General features: G+C 32.6%; 1 protein-coding gene across 4 annotated transcripts in view; it reads right to left on the bottom strand.

The window, feature by feature from the left end:
- The window catches only part of Invadolysin (leishmanolysin-like peptidase, invadolysin), a 274537-nt gene that overhangs the window by 237951 nt on the left and 12964 nt on the right, over positions 1 to 23622 (bottom strand). For 2 of the 4 annotated variants that reach the window (XM_089179320.1, XM_089179322.1), the window contains exon 3: positions 11416 to 11469. The exons of the other annotated variants lie outside the window; for them this stretch is intronic. The gene's annotated coding sequence lies outside the window, so the exon portion shown is untranslated. The remainder of the gene's footprint in view (positions 1 to 11415; positions 11470 to 23622) is intronic. 4 annotated transcript variants of the gene reach the window in all.

Here is a 23622-nt window from a genome sequence, read left to right as displayed (position 1 = left end):
AACAATGATAAAAGAAAAATTGACTTAGTTTAGGTTAATCCTAGCATGAAGAAGGAGAAGGATAAGTTTTCTAAGAGTAGTTAAAACTAAGTACGCCGAGTTATTTCATTATTGCGCATCGCAATAACATGGCTGTCGCGCCGTGGCAAATTTTAATTACTTTTTGGATAAGAGGCACCAACTCTCAAAACTGTAACGCCAAGAACAAGAGCTCTCGTCAAGGACCAACGGAGGAAAACTTTCCTCAAAGCGTTACTTGTTGAACTGAAGAGGCAATAAGACTTCGTTATGAAGTTCCGCGGAATATTTCCGTCTCATTGTTAGCAAAGATAAGTTCTAAAATAGGCTAAGAACCGCGAGAGAAGAAGAAGAAGAAGAAGAAGGAAGGAAGGAAGGAATGAAGAAGAAAGGTTGGAAAAAGAGGATGGAAGAAAAGTTAGTACGGGACGTCACAGAATTATTGAACGACGACTCTTCTCTCTTCTGTCTTTTTCTATCTCTCAATCTTTCTTGGAACGCGAGACAAACTCTTTCTCTCTCCTCCTGCATTTAACTAAATTTTGTCTAAACTTTCGACAAGCATCTCAATAATACTGCTTAACGACCTCAAAATTCCAACATGAGAGTACTATATACTTTTTTCCCTATTCGACATCCACTTTACAAGAAGAGTACTCGAACATGCATTCATATAATACCATACGCGTACTATTTTAGATACATCAACAAGCTCGTACAAAAAATCTTCACAATAATTGTAATAATCGAACAATAAATGATATTTACGATTTAAAAGGGAAAAATAATGAAATAAATCAATAAATGAATGAATGAATGAATGAATGAATGAATGAATAAATATCCGGATGTAATCGTAGATTTTTCATGTGCAATATTTTTCCAACCGGATAAATTTGAAATAAAATACAAAATATATGAAATATGAGCAACGAGCCGGTGCAACGTTATTATCCCTTTTCCAATCTGAAAATACTCGAATTTCAACATAGAATAGGAAAGAGGAAAGCGAACGAGTCTCCATGGAATCGTCGTCTGGAAGACATCGATATGCAAAGTTTCGAGTTCAGAACTACTACTCAATTTGAATGTTTCACACTCTTCGAAGTCTCGTACGATTCATAAATCGGTAATGCGAATTTGAACGCGAGTAGAATACTCTCTCTCTCTCTCTTTCTTTCTTTCTTACTTACTTACTTACTTACTTACTTTCACTCTTACTCTTACTCTGTCTTTCGAATCTCTTTGTTCGATTTTCGCAGTTAGAATGACGTGTGTCTCGAGGTGGGATCTTTAAGCAGAGATATAAGGGAGAAACTGGCAAACGTGCTTTGGTGCAGATCAAGTAGTTGGCTCGTGTCGTGCTGCGATCACCAGAGATGGGAGTAAGAAAGCACGTGTGTTTGTGTGTATGTATGTATGAGTATGTCTATTTGCGTTCATATGTATGAACGAGAGAGAGAGATAGTTTGATACGAAATTCGGCCGATCTCCAGTGCTTTCACACGGCCCATTTTCCAACTGAAGCTCCAGGTCTCACGTACATTTACTCTATATACCACGAATATAGATCGCCGAGTGGAATCGAATGGTCGGCCGTCTCGATGGAAATCGAAATTTATGGTCTCCCTGTCGATCCCTCTCAACCTCGCCGTTCACAGAATTCAAGGATGCGCATATCCCGACCGCTAAAATCCTATCGAAGCAAGCACATCTCTCTCGATGTGAGCTTTTCCCATACTCTACCGTCCTTGTTCTCCAAATTTTTTCAAAAATAATACTCAAACAGAATGATAATATGAACCACGTTATTTGCCAAATCGATTAAAATTGAAAATTAAATAAATTCTTGTTATTTAGTAATATTCAAATTAAGTTAAGTATCCATTAAATGTTCTGGTACAAAAATATAAGAAAATTCTAGAAGTACAGTTCATCATTTTAGCCTGTGTGTGAACAGTTTATAATATATACATTAGTTATAAAATATTACCGATTGATACTGAACTAAAACTTTCCCATCGAAGAAGACGATCGTATAAATGCTAACCGGTTTAGTACGTTTCTCTATCATATGCGATTTCTATTATTCACGTATTCGAACTCGTAATTGCACAAACTAAGAGTACCGACTAGAGACAGCTTCCTACGTGAGCACGCAGGATATATACATTTATCTATCTATATCTCTATATAATCATGTGTGTGTGTGTGTATGTTTGTACGAATTCACTTCAGTGAAATTTCACGATGATTGCTCAAATGTAGAGAAGACAACGAGCACAAGACAAGAGAAACGAATGTATACCAATATATATATGTGTTATTAATTAAACGATTTAATATTTTACCTTTTATAATCTCACATTTCCTATCAAAAATAAAAATGAAATAAATCGAAATATTTAATTACTCGAATAAGTTAGCGCAGATTTCTAAAAAACATATACAGATTTAATTAAATAATCGATGTTTATAAAACATTTTGTTTTTATTTTCGTGCATGAGAATATCCTTCTCACATTGTTTGCCAGAAAAAAATCTCGAACGTGTAATAGTACATAAGATTTTGCTGAAAATCGGTTTATGTTGATTTTAATGGAATAATCAACAATAAATAATTTTTAAGAAACTCAATAGATACTTATCGAAATAAGATAAACAATGAAAAAAATATATATAAATCCAGGTAATATCTTAGTTCAGCACGTTAGAACGACGATTATATGCCTAAGCAAGCGCGTAATTAGTTCGTCGGTAGAGTACCGGAAGGAAGCTCAAAGGAAGATCATTAGCTGTACTTAATGTGCCGAAACAACTACTTTCGGAAGTGCCATTAATTTTACGAAGCGCACGATCTCATCTGAGCAATGCATTTCTCTCTCTCTCTCTCTCTCTCTCTCTCTCTCTCTCTCATCCCTCTATTTCTATCCTCTTATATACTCATATCAACGGGTGAGAACAAAAATGTCACGGCTGTTTATTACAGGACACCGAATGAACGTTTCGAGATATGCGAATGTAATGGAACAAAAAAAAAGCATAGAAAAAGAAAGCGAGAGCGAGAGAGAGAGAGAGAGAGAGAGAGAGAGTGACATAGAACGTGAATTCTACTCGCTGAACGTAACACACAACGAAGATTTCATTACAGATATGCGAAAATGAGACTGACATAGCAACACAATGGTAATAACAGCCGATCTATTCTCTTTTTTATATTTCTCCCACATACAGGTCGTCGTCATATACGAGAAGTGAGAATCCGTGAGCTTAAATAAAAGTTCATATGTTTCACGCTCATGAACGAACGTCTGTTAAAAACAAAAAGAATGTTACATGTATGTCCGTTGAAACGATACCCAACTGATAATCCAACTTAGATTCCATCGGACAAAATTACTATCGGATATCCTCGCAAAACTCAATCATTTGAAATATGAAATGACACTGACGTGTATATATTGTTACTCTCTCTTGTCTGTAATATTTATAATTATCTTTTCTATTATTCCCGGAATCGATTGTATTACGTAATTAAACAAAATTTTTGATATTATGATATTAATTAATCCAGTCGTATATTAAATTGTTAACATTTACATGTAATAATCATTTCTTCTTGTATATCCGAATAAAAAATTATTTGCTTATTTCTCGTTTATTATTTCAAACAATTTTGTAAATAATAAGTGATATGTTCAAACTTATTGAAAAATAAAAATGAATTTAAATTTTTTATACACATCATCGTACACACACATTGCTTTCTTTCTTTTTTATAAATTTATCTCTGCTACTACTACGTATTCCGAAGATTAGATTAATTTCAAAGCTATCTCTGAAACATTAAATTGGTAATACGCCTTCTAAAATGACACACGCGATCAAACTTTTTTCTAACTCGAAATATCTGCTAACGTCAAGATAAGTTTTGTTATCGAAAGAAAGTTTGTTTTTCCGAGTTAGACGTGTATAAAAAAAAAAAAAAAGAAAAAGAAAAAAAAACGATGTATATAAAATTGACGTAACATGTAAGATGTATTTTACATATCGGTTTCAAAGTTTCGAGACACGGAAAAAAAAAAAGGAAAAGAAAGAAAAAAAGGAAGAAGAAAATTTGCAGATTTTTCTTCGCCTCGTGCAAAAAGTTTTTACAATAGAAAAAAAGTTACACTGTATGTATTATTTGTCGAGAAATATTATCAATGGTACAAGATCGATATGGAACTATGCTAATATCTCTTACAAACCACGATCATTCTTCTTCTTTAAAATTCCAAAGAAAAAAAAATCCTATAACAAGATAGAAAGGGAAACGAAAAAAAATGTGTCACGCGATATTCTCCATTTCTTATGAGAAATTTTAGGGGTGCCCCGCCACACGTTGCTGTAGCTCACAATAAGTCCGATACACACGTCTCTTTAATTCAACGAATTACCTTATACCGCCATCTGTTAGAATCTTATCGAACTAACAGAGACAATCATGACTCTTTGTTAATAAACAAATAATTCGCGATTAATAAAATAATATTGCGATTATAAATTGAGATATAAACTATCCTATCTTTGAAGTTGAATGAAACTGCACACAGTGTGTAAAATATGATTAAAATCGGTTCAGTATTTTAGGAGTCCATTGGGGACAAACAACGTCACACGTAATTTATATATATTAAGATATATATATATATATATATATATATATATGTGTATTTTTTTTTATTAAACACGAGAAGTTAAAGGTGTATTAAAACATTGTTTGCAATCGCGTACTGATCAACTATAATTCATGCAAAAAGAAAAAAAAATAGAAAAGAAGCATTTTATTAAACCACGAGTAACGTTGAAAATACTCGAACGTTCGTGCAATATTCTCGACAACGAAGTAGGTTAATGCAAGAAATAGGTAATTGGGTATCGATAAACGAACGATTAGTTCAAGCGGCATAAGTTCAAACGATGTCGCGCCGATCTTAATTGCGTTTAGACATAACACGTGGAAAAATTTCTCAAGATCAATCCTCCCTACTCTCTCTCGTCGTTTTCTCTCTGTCTTTCTTTCTTTCTTTCTTTTTTTATAATCGACAAGGCGCATCAAGTGGTTACGCGTACTGTTAAAACGGTAAGAGAGAACATATAAAAGACAGTAGCTCGTTAACTTTCTCGAAGTAAAGAGAAAGAGAGAAAGAGAGGGAGAGAGAGAGAGAGAGAAGGAAATAGAGAAATAAAGAAAGAAAGAAAGAAGCACGCTTTCACGTGCAAGATTCCTTCTTCCGATGCGAGTCACGTTACTTATATACTTCATGCGATTATGTTTGCTCTTCGTAACGGACGTCGAACTTTAACGACACGGTTAAAAACACGTAATATCGTGATCGATAAAAAGATTTCTTTTGCTTTTTTCTTTTTTCTTTTTTCACGATTTATTAAAGAATGAAATCTTGCGAGACTCGCAAGACGTCTGAACAACTGAAAAAAAAAAAAACAGTAATAAAAACATAGATTATTTATTAATTTATTTTTGTTCTTCTTTACTTAAATCGTTGGTAAAAAATAATATTTTGTTTATGATATGTGTAATAATACAATTCATTGAAATATAATTAATTTACAATATATAATTGTAATTTGAAAATTTTTTATAAATGTTATTAAGTTTAAATAGCCCATATAGAGCACAATGTAAAAACCGATCTGTTAATACGCTTAAATATATTATATTATATTGATATATAATTTAATATAAAAAATAAATATTTTTCAAAATTCTACATAAATTTTATCAACAATTTAATCGCATAAGCATTAAAAAGTCTACAAAATCAAAAATATATATTTAAATTGTAGCGAACGTTTCTCATGCAACATAATACTATTGAATACACGCACACATACCATGTAAGTATCATTTAAACGCATATTTAGGTTGAATGACCGATATGAATTTCGTGGAATCGTTTGATTGGCCTTTTTGCATATCAATGAGCTTTCTTAGAAGAAATCAAATGAACCAACTACGTGACAAGTACTATCCCCCCTCCCTTTTGTGTCACATACTTCAAATGTTAATCATAAGTTTCTATGTAATAAATTCTATATACTGTAATAATATTTGGAATCGAATTTCGTTTATCGGAATAGAATTTCATGATTTTCCCGACATTATGTTATTCTCGAACGTGTAAATACGAAATAAAAATGTGATTAATGATAGTACAGATGTAATAGTAATAGTAATAATAGTAGTAGTAATAGTGATAGATACACTCATGAGAATTACCAATTTTAATCAACGATCTAACTAACGAAACGATCGTTAAACGTCAGCAAACATCGTTGGAGTTGCTTCTGACACAAATTCTAATGCTTTATAAACCATAATATGTGAGTGTGTATGTCAGAAACCCATACACACACACACAAGGAGAGTTAAATGTACAAAATGTGCACGTTGTTACGTACGATGATGTATACAAGATATCCTAAAGGAATCTAACATAAATCGAAAATTGAACATTCTTTTTGCAGATATTTCAAATTGCAACATCGTGAAACCCATAACCACGAAAATAGATTGAAAAGTTTTAAAATTAACAAATAAATTTAATCAAATACAAAATTGTTTCTATTTTAAGCTGAAAACTTATCAATCCATCCATGTAATTAATAACACTATGATCGATTCGTATTTCATATATTAAAAACAAATAATTGTAATTTTATGAATTAATTGCTATCGAAATATTGCGATAATATTTTTCTTACATTTAATGGTGAAACAATTTTTAGGACACCCTGTTAGTGTGTACATAAACATAGAAACGTGCAATGTCCAATGTTCGGCCGAGCGTTGAACGAGTTAAGCTTCGTTAAAGACTACCCTTTCTAGCGATCGATAAAAAATATTGACTGCTCTTATAGGACACGTTGACTGCAGTTACTCTTTTCATCGTATATAATCCATATAGATATATATATATGGTGTCCCATTAAAAATGATCCACTTAAATATCTTCAAAACTGTTGATGTTCGAAAAAAATATGTTAGACAAAAGTTGAATGGTTTAAAGGGGGAACGTTATCTGATATTATGAATTTTTTCGTAGGAATTTCGTGGAATAAAAACCTGCATAAACTGAAGCATTAAAAGATATATGATTCCATTTAAAAAATCAAAATAGATCTTCATATGATCTATACGCGTCCACCTTTGAATCCTTCAACTTTTGTCTAATACAATTTTGTTCGAACATCAACAGTTTCGAAGATATTTCAATGAATATATATTTAAATGGAACACCCTGTAATATAACACTCTATATATATATTATTAATATTATCGAAGTAAAGAGTTTTGTTTGGCTCGATGAAAGCTCATTAATGTTTCTACTCTTTCGTTCTCGCGTCACATCAAATTACACGCGTCTTTTAATCTGAAATTCCCGCGACCAAGAGACAATAACCTGAGTTGAGTGGCTATTAAATGACATTTTATCTATTCATTTTTTTTTTCATCTCATTTTTTGTTCGAAGGAAAAAAAGGAGGGAGAATTAAATAGAGAGTTCGTGAAATCGTTAACGAGTCGCGCATTAGTCGCTTCGGTGAGCCTAAATATTACACATTTAAATAAAACGGTAGAAAGGTACAGCCAATCACGAACGATTTAAAACTACTTTAAACGTAGTACCAGCAACCATTATCACATTTTTATATTCCTCTATTTCAACCAATTTACAAATTAAATCATCGTAAAAAAAAAAAAAAGAAAAAAGAAGAAAAAAAAACCAAAGAAGATGTAAAGAAATCGTAAAAATAAAAGTATCTACCTAAGCGATGTTTAAACTTTCAATTTAGCTTATAACCGTGTGAAAAAGAGAGAAAAAAGAAGAAAAAAATTTCAAACAAGGTCAATAATACGGGCGTTATTGAAAAACCGATATTGTTGCGCTATCATCGATCAACTCTTTCGGGAACACCATGCCATTTATCCTTTGTTCGAGGAAAATCTAAAGGTGACGGCTGCCACGTCGTTAAAATGAACCGTTCAATTTCAAAAAAGGGAAGCTTTACTCTTGGGTATATATATATAACATATATAACATGTATATACATATATGAGAGTTTGAAAATTATCTGAAAATCTTTTTTTCTCCTTTTTGAGTGCTAAAAAAATTTTTTTTTTTTTTTTTTGAAGAAACCTGATGAAAAACGTTGCGGTCAGTTTTATCACGAACCAACTTCATCCCTTCGTCCCCGCTTATTATTTCTACCCCCCTCCCCGACATCTCCCATCGATATGATGAAAATTGGGACGAAGGATTGAATCGGAGGAACGTGCCATAGGAAAACTCAATCAACCCTATCGAAGAAAATTCGAAAAGGAGGCCGAAGTCTCCCTCAACGTTGAAGGAACTTCGACGACGTCTAACGTCATCATTAGGATAGTTGGTGAAAACAAATGTTAGGAAGAGAGAGAGAGAGAGAGAGAGAGAGAGAGGGAGGGAGGGAGAGAGAGAAGTTGGATGATCTATACATTATCGTCTTGATTCGGAACTTTCGATTTCGCTGAGGTTGGGTTAAACTTAAAAGCTCGTCGAATATCGAGGATCGTTATAGCTAGCATGTTTAATCCCTTCCTTGAGAGAGAGCTTACGCGAATAAAACCATCTTGAAAGGGATATAACGAGGATAGTGAAGAAAACATACAAGGTACGATCCTCATACCAAGAAACGAAAGAACGAACGAACGAACAAGAAAAGGAAGGAAGAAATGAACGAACGAAGGAACGAACGAACGAACAAGGCAATTCCTTCAAGAATTCCATTTTAAAATGTAAGCAGTTTTACATCCTTCCCCAACGTTCCCGATATAATCCAACCTTTTTATCTTTCAGCACTGTCTTTTCAAGGAAAAACGATGATATTCTATTCGAACGATAATTTTGGATAAAACGTTGTTTTTTTTTTCCAAATCGTACAATAACAAAAATATTTTCAATCAATCTTTAAACAAATTTTATAATACATCGAACAAACACACAAATATGTACATTATAATAATAATAATAATTCCATTCAATTCAATATTTTAATCTAACAATAACATTAATAATAAGATATCTTTAAACAATTTCATAATTTCGAAAAGGAATTGATTAATAAATTTTCTTATAAATATTCTCTTTCTATGACTTTACGTAATGCTTCGAAACTTTTGACCGGTTATCCATAAGACGATTTAAAAAATCAAATTAAAATCTAAATCAAACTGAAATCAAATCAAAATCGAATATCAATCTATCCCTCTCTCTCTCTCTCTCTCTCTCTTTTCATAAGAGAGGAAAAGCCAAATTAATGTTATAATAAGCGTAATCCGACACACACACCATTAGCCGAGGCTCTTCCATTAATTGCTTTATCCGAATGTAAACGTGAAGTAATATTCGCGAAAGACCATTCCTGTGAGAACACGATAAACACTTGGAAAGCAAAAGCAACAGCAATAACAGCAGCAACCTGGCTTACGATAATGATGTTTCATCGTTTATTCGAGTATACTGATTATCGATTCCACGTATGGTCTCTATACTACTGAATGATCTCTCCAGCAAATATCCATCATATTGAATTGGTTAGTTAGCGGCTCCCTAAGTTGAAATTTCACGTTCCATAAATCTAGGACAAGTGTATCGGTCCATCGAAATCACCACGTCACATTCTCACATAATATAGGAGAGAAATATTTACTTGGCTAACCCAACCAAATTCTCCCCGAGCTCATCGTATCGAACTTTTGATTGGGAAACGTTCATTAATGTGAACAATTCCGATGGATCGTTTAATTATTTACAAAAATAATAATACTGGAATACTTAAAACGATTCTCATTCATTAGTTTTCTTATTTGACCTATTTTAATAACAAATTTTCTAATATTACTTAATTGAAATGATCGAAATGTTGGAAAGATCGTACAAAAACAGATAATTGTTAATTATACTAAAACAATAAACTAAAATTATCCATCGATTTTTCTTCTTATTTCAAACTATGCCAGTAAAATATACTCAAGTGTGGATGAAAATTATAGGAAAGTTTCTAAAACATTAGAAAATTTAATAGAGAAAACCGTAAGAATTTCTACGTTCTCGTAACATTATCCTATATATATACTATCGACTAAAACCGTTCCATACGAATAAGATCGAAAAAGGTTGTTAATAAAAGAAAAAGTAAAAAATAAAAAAAAATAAGATTAAAAATTACTAAATAAAATCGAATAATTTTCGTAAAAGACAACGTGTAGGAAAAACTACAGTTAAATCAAGAAAATAAAATAAGAGGAAAGAAGGAAGGAGATGAAGAATGGCAAGAGTTGTCGAATGGTCATATCCCGTGAAAAAAAAAACAAAAATAGTAAAAGTAGTTGGGGGCCGATTTTGTATCTCGAGAAACACACGAATGAGAGAGTGAGTCTGTTCCGTCCGCTTTACGAGCTATCTTTTGAAACAATAAAATCAAGTAGAAGGTAGGTAGATAAGAGAAAAAGAGAAAGAGACATTCGTAGAAATCGTCTTACGTCGTTCGATAATGCAACGAGTCTTTGAAATGGCAAGAGAAGCCAAGTGTAAGTTTTTCGTGTTTCTTTTCATTTTCATTTTATCTCTTTCTCTCTCTCTCTATCTTTTATACTTTCTAGGCTCTTTTGAAAAAACTATGAAGAAACGACGACGAAATAAAATTTCATTTCTATGGTTAACTTCGAAGATAGTAATTTTACGAAGAAGAAGAAGAAGAAGAACGAATGAAATCAAATCGTTTAAAAATCATTTCACTCTCCGAGACTTTCTTTACTTCACCCTTGATCTCATTTTCTATGTGAGCCCAATGGTCCCCTTCTCCTATCCCTCTTCGTTCCGCGTTTCCCCCTATCTCCATTTTCATCCTCATAGAAATTGATATGCAGAGAATGTATGAGAGGGAAGTACCTTTTAACCGTACTCTCTTCGTCCAACTCTTCTCCTGTCATCGAATCGTAATTCTCAACGTGCGATCAAATCGACACGAATTTGCGAATAATTTATGTACATATATTGAACACACACACACGCGCGCGCGCGCATATACATATATGCACGAAGGATATTTCAAGAAGCTAATATTTATACGAAGAGACGTTTTTTAAACAGCTATGATTACGATAAAACCAGTCGTAAAAATTATGGATGGTAGAGGTAAGGAGTAACATCTGTTATGGGAGAAAATGTGAAAAAAGTGTCCAGCGTTTTCAAAATATAAATATAAATGTAAATAATCAAAAAAAAATATTACGATTGAATATTAAACGAATTTCAAGAAAAAAAAAGAACCTTTATGATTGTTTTATTACTTACTAATCATACTTAGCTCACTGGAACACGTTACCACAATAAAGAAATATGTCCTACCTGAAACAAAACAAAAAAATACATTTTATGTAATCTGTTTAATTAATCGAAATCAGAAATATTTTCATTTTTATAATTGTCGGGAAAATAAAGGTACATTTCTATCGTATCATGAGATGAGCGTTGCAAACGCACCATAAATAAAGTAGAAGTATGTGTGTGTAACTGTATAATGTATGACGTCAAATTGAACTGTGATGCCGCAAGTGACGTTCACAATGAACAGCTGCTCTCGAACGCACATGATGTGTAGTTATAAAATAATTTGTGTTGTTTTGTTTAATAAATAATTAGTTAAGTTTACTTGCTTTATGTTTTTCCTGGATCTCAAATAAATTTAACAAATAATTATAATAAATAAAGTTGAATAATAAAATACAACTTATGTTTATTTTAATCTGAAAATTCGTATATATGTATATACAGAACGTGAAGATATATATATATATACGATTATACAATACTAATCGTACGTATTTCCCATCAAATAAATCGGATTTCTCTGAAGCGCAAAATCAGCGGTCAGTTTATTTCGACCTCCGAAGGTTCTGTTATAGACAGGAAGGAATATATACATCCAAAATGAAAACGAACTATGACAGATCGTTCGACCTTTCGAGACACGAACAAAATTGCTTTTTCTCGAATTATATTTTTAAAAAGAAAAAAGGAGACAAAAAAAAGAAGAAGAAGAAGAAGAAGAAGATGAAAGAAGACATGGGTTTCTCGCTTATAAACTTTCCACGAATTTAAATTATCTGCGAATAACGAAGATAAGAAAGTTTATATCCTATAAACGTTAAATAAACGTTATTAAAACAAGGATACATCAAAAACTAGTATATTCAACAATTTTATATTAGATATATTATTAGGAACTAAATAATATGGTTTTACGCTAATTACTATTAGTATTGTGTATAAATACGTCACAGTGAATGCAAATAAATCTCACTTAATTAATTTCCCACTTGGCTGGATTGCAAAAAATTCAAATATGAAAGTACTCACGTTTTGTATCAAAGTATTGTTAACAAATTATTCTCATAGATAATATAATACCACTTGCACTATTTTTCATTTTATTTAACTTTTTACTTTTTTTCTTCTTATTTCATTATAAAACTTCACATCCAAGAGAAAAAGAACGAAAGAAGAAGAAAAAAGAATAAGCGTACTTTTCTACCAAGACGCTTAGAAAAAAATTTACGATCCTAACTGGTTACAGATTGGCCATAAGATAACGGGGTACGAACTATAAAAAAAACTTTTTTCGGTAAGCGGAAGCGTAATAGAGTGAGATGCGATCTATTAGAGACCGGAAACGATCCTCTTTTTCTTCTACGAAACTCTTCCTCTTATTTTTCTCCTCCCACTTCTCCTCTTCTTTTTACAGGCTTGAATAGAGAAATAAAAAGAAATTAACGAGAACCCGAAGAATAGATAAGAAAGACTCTTCTATTACTTTTCTCTTTCGCACTTTTTTTATTAAAAAAAAAAAAACCAAAAAAAACATGTATGCAGATCACACGTGTTAGAAGTGAAACCTACAAAAATCTAAGTTTCAAGAGTAACATAATTGTAGGATTTATTTATTATAATATTATTGTCATATATAATAAAGGTCACTGGTGTATGGTCTCTCGAAATATTACATTAAAATCTAATTAGTGTTTGAAGAGTTTTAAAGTATGTAATGACGTTAGATATTGTAATATAACTTTTTAATCACAAAATTTTCATCAAAACGGTCCACATTGTTACAACTTATTCCAAAATGTTTGAAATTATCGAATTAAAGACGTGTGTGTATCGGACTGATTGTGAGCCACAGCTACGCGTGACGGGGCACCCCTAGTTTTATATCAAAAAATTGTTTTATTTATTATTATATTATTATTTTCTTTTGTTTCCGTGTCATCTGCAAAACAGATGGGATCCTACACTTAGGTATATCGCATAACTTTATCATAATTTACGCATCACTTTTGGCCACGCAACGTAACCGCATGAGTTAGGGTTCAACAAGCTTTCTCCTGTATTGTCCAAAAACGAAGGAGGGTGAAAATAACACGTTACCAAACGCGTTGAGAATTTTTTATCGCTTTTTTTTTGTTCTTTTCTATCCTTCTCTCTCTCTCTCTCTCTCTCTCTCTCTCTTGTTCTTGTTTTCTCTTTCATTTCTTAACTTCCACGTGAAAACGTAGACTCCCTCCTGTTCGGTCGGAGTTTGAAACACGTTTATCGCGTTTAGAAGAAAGAAAGAAAGAAAAGTCCCGTTAGGGGAAGATCCTTTCTCTCGACGACTATTATTCCATTAGGATAACTCTCTCCATTGTCCACGGCTTGTTTCTTTCAAAATTGTTGATAAACGTTTATCTTATAATTGCGTAATAACGTGGTTTTTTCGATTACGAAAAATCGATTTAACTTGACGTGATTATAAATACAAATAATAATTGTGTAAAAATATGAATAATTGATATTTTGTTCGTTTTTTGTTTTAATTGTGCGTGTGTCCTGTGTATTAGAAAAAGTTTGACAAATATATCGTTTTTCTATTCCAAGTGATTCTCTTGAACGATCGTCTTTAAAGAGAGAGAGAGAGAGAGAGAGAGAGAGAGAGAGAGAGAAAGATGAAATAGAAAAATTGTAACGTCGAAGAAAGACAAATTCGAATGGTGAAAGACTTAGAGATAATAAAAAGTCAGTATTTCATAAAGAATCACATATCTACCGTTCTCGCTTTATTATCAACATTGATATCTTTGAAAGGAGGATAAAAATACGAACGATTTTTCGTCTACTTATCATTGAAAAATATGAGCAAAAAGATAGAAAATAGAAACGATCGTGCAAGTGAAAAGTAAAAAAGAAATGAAGAAGAATGGTAGGTATGAAAAATCGATAAAAATTTGTTCTTTATATATCTCTGAGAAACTGAGCAAGAGAAGAACGTAGGTTAGAATTATTAGATTTGCAGTAAAAGAATTTTCAATAATTTTAAGTATAATGTCAAATTGTTCGCATTTTTAAAAATAATTATAACATTATTTTGAAATAGTATACTTAGTGTATACGTGAAATATGATATTTTAAAAATGGACATGTATTGTTGGATGAATAAAAAATGCCCAACGTAGAAAATACATGAACACATTTTAATCCTGTTTAAACCACCAATTTTTTTACCAAAGTATTCTACCTAATAAACAGTTTTGTATCACAAACGTAACATGACTCTTGTGGCACTTATATACCGTATACCATCTCTATCTCCTTCTCTTCAGCCCTTTGATTTTCCAGACCGAAGGGTTTGATCGTGAACCGATTACAAATAAGATCTGATTAGACGAGCAAGCGAGTAAAGGAACGATCGATCCGAAATTCGTGGTTTCTAACGCACAGTTCTTTCTGTTCTTCCAATATTCTCCACCCATCTCGGATGAAGTACTCGAATACGTACGTATTCGAATAGAAGAACATAGGAGAAAGAAAGGGGGAAAATAGAGGAATAGGGAAAACAGTTTCTATTGACTCCGACAACTATGACAAGGTAAATGAAGATAGAAAGACAGAAAGAGAAGGGAATGATAGAAGTGAGTACCAGAGAGAGAGAGAGAGAGAGAGAGATACCTCATTAGCCCACATCAAGGTTTAGGGTATCAATTAGCATAGATATGAGTCTTCGTTAAGCCAGAAACGTGTCTGTCTACTACAACCTTGTTCTATTTTCAGAAAACGTAGAGATCTATTATAACTATGCGTATAAGTAGTAAGTAAGCATCTATTACTTACAAATACTCATTTACACGAAGGTAACATGTACATGGATTATATGTTGCAATTTCTGTCTATTTCCCTTCTTTCTCTCTATGTTCTATCTTCCGAAACATTGACAAACTCCAACTATCTATTCCAAGAGAATTTCGACAGCTGTGCGCGGAAAGCGCTTTTCGTTCGTAAAATAATTGCAACGGTATCTCGTCTAGTAGTCGATCGATATGTTAAAATTGAGTCTACGTCGTTATCGACGTCGGATTAGGAAAGAGACAGAAATGGAGAAGGAGGGAGGGGGAGGGGGGAGGGAATGGTGTACTACCGATGCTATATACCTAACCAACGAAGGGTAGCACAAGCCTTTAGGGATGTTTCACCATTACGGAAACATATCGATTTTCTCTTCGCAATACCAGAACACTTTTTTTTATTCAATCTTTTACCGACACCTTTCACCATGTCAACGTAATATTGCAAATTTTTAATAATGTTTCTTTTTTTTTTTAATCTATTAAAAAGTCGGATCACGTGTAACCAAATTTATCAGCTAACAATTAACAATAGTTTATTATAATAGACTAAGTTTGAATGAAGAAGGTTCTTACGTAATATTCCCTTTCGTCGTAATCGTCGTCATTAAAATCGATCGGAGAATATAATGCGAAAAAAAAGAACAAATAATGATGATGATGATGATGATTATCGATCGAAGAAAACACCTGCGGTAAAATGAATGAATATTCAATAAAAAAAAAAGAAAATAATTGGGTTAAGGAATAAATTCACAAGACGAAAGAGGAAAGGTAATTTCCTGAGTGTGGAATGTTGTCGTCATTTTCATTTGTCTCTTACATACTGAAAGAAAAAGTCCTGTTTGTCCGTGACTGTATTGTGGCACAGGGCATAGATATACGTCAGGTGTGTAAAGACTCAAGAAAGACGACTACGACATTACGACTACGACATTACGACCACGACAACGAATACGACTACGACGACTTCTGCACGGAAACGTACTATATCAAAGAGACTAGAAACAAAGAACGAGAAAAAGAAAAAGAAAGAGAGAGAGAGAGAGAGAATAGAGAATAAACCGTAAGAAAATGTTAGGCAAAAGTTGCAGCCGACGTTCTCACGCGCACCTCCGCACGAGCAAAAGGATAAAGTTAGCCTACGAAATACTATTTGCACAAGAAGCGGTAAACTCGAAGAAAACTCTTGGCCGGAAAGTTTCTCAGGTAACTTCCCGAGTTGTAAAATCAAGCGGCGCGCCATGTTCCTACCATCTCTTTTCTTCTTCTCTCGTTCTTTCTTTTATCATCTCCAGCTTTTTCTTACTTCTTCTTCTTCTTCTTCTTGTTCTTCTTATTCTTCTTAGGATACTTCTCCTTCTTTCTAGCCGAAGAACTGAACAAAATCGAAGGATAAATATCATCATATCGAATAGAAGTAACGTAAAAAAGGTTTACGCATTTTCCTTTTACAATTTCTTCAAATAAAAAAGCAAAATGATACAGGTATCGTTTCTGCATCAGCTGTTTGATTTTTCTAACTTCTCTATACCACTGTCTACTATACTACTACTACTACTACTACTACTACTTTTTATTACATTACAGCCACATACTTTTTTTCCTTAGCCGCCTACTACGGACATTTATTCCGGACGTAAATTTGCTATTGATGTGAAATTTTATTAAACGTGTAACCTTTCTTCTATCTTTCTTTCATTTTTTTTTCTTTTTTTTGGCAAAGGCCACGTATGCGGGCGGACGTTCATTGATCGATAAGAGAATATCGTATTGAAGAGATAACATACGATCATAACGGAAAGAGGGTACATTTATTGTCTGTTACATTGATTACATTGATTCTATCGTTTAATAGTAAATCGATAATGATTTACTGTAATTTATTGAAATACATCTTATCAATGATGATGTTGTTAAAATAAGAAAGTTTCCTCCTTATATTTCGCATTAATTATTATATCAATTGGAATCAACATAGAATGATACAAAAAGTGTTATTTGGATTAGAAGTATGAGTACTTTCTAAGTTCATCAATTCTGTAAGTTTTATAAATTCGATTTCAATAAAATCTAAAATTTCTGTGATTTGACAAAAAGTTATTATAACAAAGAGAAATTTAATATATATATATATATATATATAATAAAATAACTCGATCATAATTCGATATATATTATAATATAAAAAAAAATATATCTATAATCCTTCAAGGTAAAAGAAATGATTAACAATCAAATTACCAAAAGAAAAATCTAAAATTCTATAAAACAACTCGACCACGTAATTTCACATTTGAAAATGTTTCATCCGAATGAAGAAAAAAAAAACTCAAAAAATGGAACGAAAGTTATAACCATTAAATAAATCATTGATGTAATGAATAAGTCAATAGAGACTGGTAAGTCACGTGCAAATCACGTGCTAATCATCAAAGCTAATACGACCTTCGAACGGTGAAGACAATAACTCGTCGTAGTAATTGACAGGGCGGGCAGGTTTATTCACCTCCATACAACATCGTCGTTGTCTCCCCACTCACCCTCTCCCCATCCATTAGCATTCTACGGTGTTCGAGTAAAAAGAAAAAAAAATAAAGATCGGTGCCAAGGAAACCTGTTCGCGGTTGAATGCAGAAAGTTCAAGATACGTGTTTCGTTGCGTAAGCGGCACAACCGCCGAGTGACGAGTTTTAAACGAGTGTAATATTACGCGTTCGATGACACTAGTTGTACTATGATTAACATCATAGTTACTACCGGTTATTTATAATTTATTCATCCTTTTACCTTGAAGATAAAATTCATTTCATTTTTTTCAAAAGTGGAAATAAAAAAAGTCCTTTTTTTTTTGTTCAATAAAATCAAAGCTGAACGGGGGAATAACACGAAAAATACGTGAAATCATTTTCTTCAAGCGAGTCTATCTCCTATTTTTAACTTCTTATCGTTAAAATCAATAATACTGTGTGTGAATGATAAAAATAGTAGGATTAGTAAATTCAAATGTACCATATATATATATGTATCTATTTTGATACTCTCCATGATGAATAATTTCCAAAATAAATAATTCAGTTAATATCAAGCGTGTTTCATTTTCGGCCAATAAATTAGGAATAGTGAAATTGCTAACGTTTCACGATGAAAATTTCCATGAAAACGGCTTGTAATTATTACTAACGTAAATATCCTTTGTACAATCAGTAAGTTAGAGAGCAAAGAGACTTTGTAGGTACTCGATAGGGAATCGACAGGGATAGAGAGAACACGCACGCGTACTGAACTATTCTGAAAGGTAAATAATGAGAGAGAATAACGAAAAATAAAAAGAAAGAGAACAAGAAAGAAAACGAGATAGACAGATAGATAGGTAGATTGATAGATAGATAGCTAGATATAGAACGAAAGAGACAAAGAGAGAGAGAGAGAGAGAGAGAGAAATGGAAAAGCGTAAAGGAAAAATTAGATTTCGCGTAGAAAAGCGATGGATCCCTGGATCGTAGGGATTCGCTTTCCCGCTAACGTTTCCGCCAACGTCGACCGGTTGGACGATTAATAGTTTAATTTAGCCTTCTCCTGACGCGGCGCTACCGACGATTACACGCAAATATTTGCCAGAAGCAACGAACAGCAGCAGCAACTCGATAGGAATAGCGTCCAGTTTCCTCTTCGGTTATTCTATCTACTTCTCTCTAGTAGTGGTAGTGGTAATAGCAGATAGGGTATAACCTTCCAGCCCTCTCCTACCTACCCTTTTACACACCTCTCTTCGCAAAGAGGAGACGCTCGCTCGGATCGAGCTTTTGGTAACAGTAAAAGCTTCGATCGGATCCGTACGATCGAACGTACGTTATAGGCGAATTAATGGAAAGCCGCATCGGGACGCAAGGATCACCATTATTTTCGTCCTGCGTTAATCCGAGAAAATCCTTTCTACCGCCCAAATATTCGCTTTACCGTTAACTGCCGACCCATTTGTTCATAAATATTGATGCTCCCAAAATCTCCCGAACCAAATGAGCCGAGTAGTATCTTTCTCATATCCTCATGCTGATACATTTTTTCCTATCTGTAATATTATATATACAACATATATATATGTATAGTCTCTTCTATCGGACTTTTAAAGTTGTTTTTTTCTTTTTTTTTTCATTATTTAAAGCCAAAAACATTTATGCAAAATTTTTCGCGATAACGTTAAACTCTTTATATTGATATTACGATAAGCTGCATTTTATTGACTAACCAATATCTGGCTTTGAGATCAACCAATCGAAATCTCTAAAAGTGCATCGATGTCGGATAACATCGAGTTAATAAATTCACGTTTTTTAACAGAAACTGCGTGAAATTTATTTTAGAAAAAAAAAACAAAACAAAACAAATACAAGTTATAATATTTAAAACCGGAAAAACCGAAAATTACGATAACTAGAGATGATATTAATTAGATTTGCAAAGTCTATAAAGGAATCTTTCAATGTCCGTTAATTCGTACTACTTAAATTCGATTTTAATTAAATCGATGATTAAAATTTAGTTAAGAGATGGATGTTATTTACTAAAGGATGATAAAATTGAAACTTTCTGAATTAGAGAAATTAGTATTACTTTCTCGTCTTGAATGGTCCATATGCGGTTTAGTTCCGAGAAAAACAAATTAAAGTTTCTTCTAAGAATCACTTTTAATGTACGAGAATAAAACGTGATTGAGGTCGAGAACGGATATCGATGTTTGTACGAGGAATCCTGGCATTCCATTGAAAAGGAATTTAAAGAACAATACTTAGACATTATTTCATCGCATTTCTCAACTTTTTGTTTTATGGAATTAATCGATGTGTTGTGCACTGAACGGTTCATATCATATTGGGGGAAGAAAATTAGATTTAAAAAACAATATTAATTTATTTGTATGTGATTTCATAGTTACAAGGGGCGGCCCATGTGTGTGTTAAGAGTTAACAAATTAATATTAATTTTTATTTTTTTCTGAACTTTTGAAAAACTCTGTATTTTGAATATCCATATACTATAGATCGACAAGACGAATAATTCTAGATAGGAGAATTCTTTGTGATAGATGAATCTGTCGTTAATAATAATGGCGTTTGCTTGTCGCTCGTGCACTTCGTCGGACGATGCATTAAATCACCTCTCGTTCGTTTGCTAGCAGTATTTTTTACTCACCAACGAAAAAAAAAAATAGAAAAAAAGAAAAAAAAAAGAAAAATAATATTTCACTTTATTCCCCGTTCCTCTCTTCCTTAATACAAAAATAAATATGAATGAAAAAAAACAAAAAGATATCATCATAGAAATCGAAACTTTCTCCTCTCTATTCTCTATTTCTCGTTCTCAAGTTCACTATGACTAGCATTGTCTCTTCAAACAAACCCACGTGATTAATCCGGAAGGTTTTCCATGAAAACTGTGACAAACGCGGAAGGACGTTGATTCTATTGAGACTGTCTCTTACACTCGCAAGGATTAGATTTGTCTTGTGTCCTTCTCATTAGAAAATACAGAGAGAGAGAGAGAGAGAGAGAGAAAAGAAAGATAATACTTCAAATTTCAGATGCAGATCTCATCGTAAACACAAACGTTGTTGAATGATCGGTAAGAGAAAAGTGAATCTTAATAATTTTCAAACTGTCGTAAATTAATTCTTTTTTAAATAATAAGAAAATAACTCCGAGATTCTACGTTCTCTACATAAAATAGAACTTAAGGTAAGAGATAATATTTAATACGCTTAGTGTATGACCGAACGTTTAAATTCTTTCTTCTTTTCTCTTTTCTCTCTCTCTCTCTCTCTCTCTCTCTCATTTCTATTTCTTTTACAATTTCCAGATGCAAGATGGTCTATTAAAGTAGAAAATTTCATCTCTGAATATATCAAGTGGCAACTTAATTGCCACGCTTCATCATGAAAAAGAGACCACATTCTTTTCATTCCTATGAATAAATTCTAACATTTCGCTCGGAGTTATTCTTACGAATCTTTTTAGTCGAATGAATTCTTTTCCCCTCCCCCCCCTCTCTCCCTCTCTCCCTCCTTCCCCCCTCTCTTTCTCTCGTTAAAAATTCTTAATCAAAATATTTCAGTCATTATGATTGAAAGACAAAACTCAAATAAAAAAAAGAACAAAAAAAAATATTTCTAATGTGACACGAATGATGATGATGATGATGATGATAATAATTCAGAGATAAATCTCGGAAATATTTCTAAAATTATTCGAAAACTTGTCTGATCCTTATAGAGTTAAATTTCTTAGTTAAAGACAAAATGTTGCAGGAATCTTATCAAAACTTGCTGGAACTTCTAAAACATCAAGAATTTTAACTCGAATCGAAAAAGAATTCTTTCTTAAAGTTTCATCTTTCAGATTATTTTTCTAAGTACTTTTAAAATAATACAAAAGTAAAAAATAATTCAACATAGAGTTGGATTATAGTTTGATGAAATTTTTGAAAAAAAATAAATCTAAAAAAATTGGAAAAATAAAAAAAGGAACGTAACGTTTATCTTGTTCGTAAAATTTCATTCGCATGTTACGTTGTCACCTATGACAATTGGTGTATCTTCCATCTTTTTCATTCTTCTTATCTGTCGCACACATTAATTAGTTCACGAAAGGCCTTTCACTTTCCATACATAGCTCTCATCCACGACCATTGACACATTTGCTTATACATCCACTTTGCATGTGTCTGCTGCTTCTCTTTCACCGACGCGTAACTTACTGTTCCGTGAATGTAACTTCCTCACGCAGGCGTTACGCCTATCAAAGAGAGTTGCGAATTAATTCGAAATATGCAAGATGTTACCTTTCTTTTAATTCACGGATAAAGAAAAAAAAAACCTTAATTTTTTTTATGTGTATTACATATGTATATATACTTATCTTCTTCTTCTTAAAATATATATAAATTACGTGTCGCGTTGTTTGTCCGTTTCATGAATTTTCGTTCTCTTTTTTCAAATCACCCCCATTCTAAAGAAATTTTCACTTGAAAAAGAACGAATAAGATATGTTCCATGGGATGATAGGAAAAGTAGTACGGTCATTTTTTTGTGTGTGCAATCAGTCTTATGAATCAAATGGATCGTTTGTTATCGTTGAGAATAAGAGAGTTAAGATGATATTATGATGGTAGTAGTAATAGTTGTATTAACGTTAGTGATGGGGTCTCAATGGTAACTGGGAGAACAGAGGCGGAATAAAGTTTCGAATATGCATGGGCATGCAATTCGTGCGGTCTCCAGAGGTGCAAAGTTGAACGAGGAAAAAGCAATAGAAAAAAGAACGGGAGAGAGAGAGAGAGAAAGCAAGCACAAGGGGCTGAAACTATGACCAGAGAAAGGGAAAGAAATAGAAAAAGAACGTTCCATGTCGGCCATTCATTTTAATTCGGTGAATGCGTTACAGAAACGCTAAACTTTTCCACCGAAGTCCCCAAAGAGACAATACATAATCCTTGTGCATTCACAAAGACGACAATAGAAGAAGAAGAAGAAGAAAAAGAAAAATAAGAAAAAGAAAGAGAAGAAGAAGAGTAGGAAAGAAGCTCGAAAGAAAATAAAGATGAGAAGGGAGAAAACAAACTTTTCAACTATTTTCACGCGACCTACAAATTTTTCCACGAGGAAAAAGGTTAAGGTTACAACACCGCGTTAGACGTTGTAAAAACTTGCGAAATAAGTTCGATCTTCGATACTTTTAGTGTAAACGTGTTATAGAAAATTTTATGACGAATTTCAAATTTCATTATTTTCTCGCGTTAACAAGAAAGAGAGAGAGAGAGAGAGAGTATCATTGTACGAGAATCAAAATGTAATTATTTAAATAACGTTAAATAACATTAAATTCCGATTTTGCAAATGCAAATTAATCAACAATCCGAACAAAGGGAAATTCGTTAATGTTATTCATAAAATCGGCAAACAGAATTTCAAATAAGTTTATAAAGCACATTAATGTACAGAAAATATCTGTATATACATATGATGTATGTATATAGAAGTTTTACTCGATGCAACAGCACGTTTTCAATATAATATATTTACGCGTATCATTAAGTATGTATAATCCGTATAACGGGGTTCTCGTGAACATTTTTCAATCAATTTTTATATACCGATAACGCATTTTTATGCGTTAATATGTTCTCTCTCTCTCTCTCTCTCTGTTTGTTTACTATGCTAACATATGTTTTTACTTACATAAAAAGAAGGAACGTGGGAGTGAAAAATTACTAGCAAAATATGAATCAATCGGAAAATGAAAACATACATTTATCTCTATACTAAAAAAAAAATAAAAAAAATAAAAAT

This window comes from Polistes dominula, unplaced genomic scaffold, assembly GCF_049000335.1.
Source record: "Polistes dominula isolate Pdom_NZ unplaced genomic scaffold, Pdom_raw_medaka contig_373, whole genome shotgun sequence".
In the NCBI taxonomy this organism is placed as follows: domain Eukaryota; kingdom Metazoa; phylum Arthropoda; class Insecta; order Hymenoptera; family Vespidae; genus Polistes; species Polistes dominula.
Note: the sequence above shows the minus strand (reverse complement) of the source record. Positions and strands in the feature narration are given on the sequence as shown.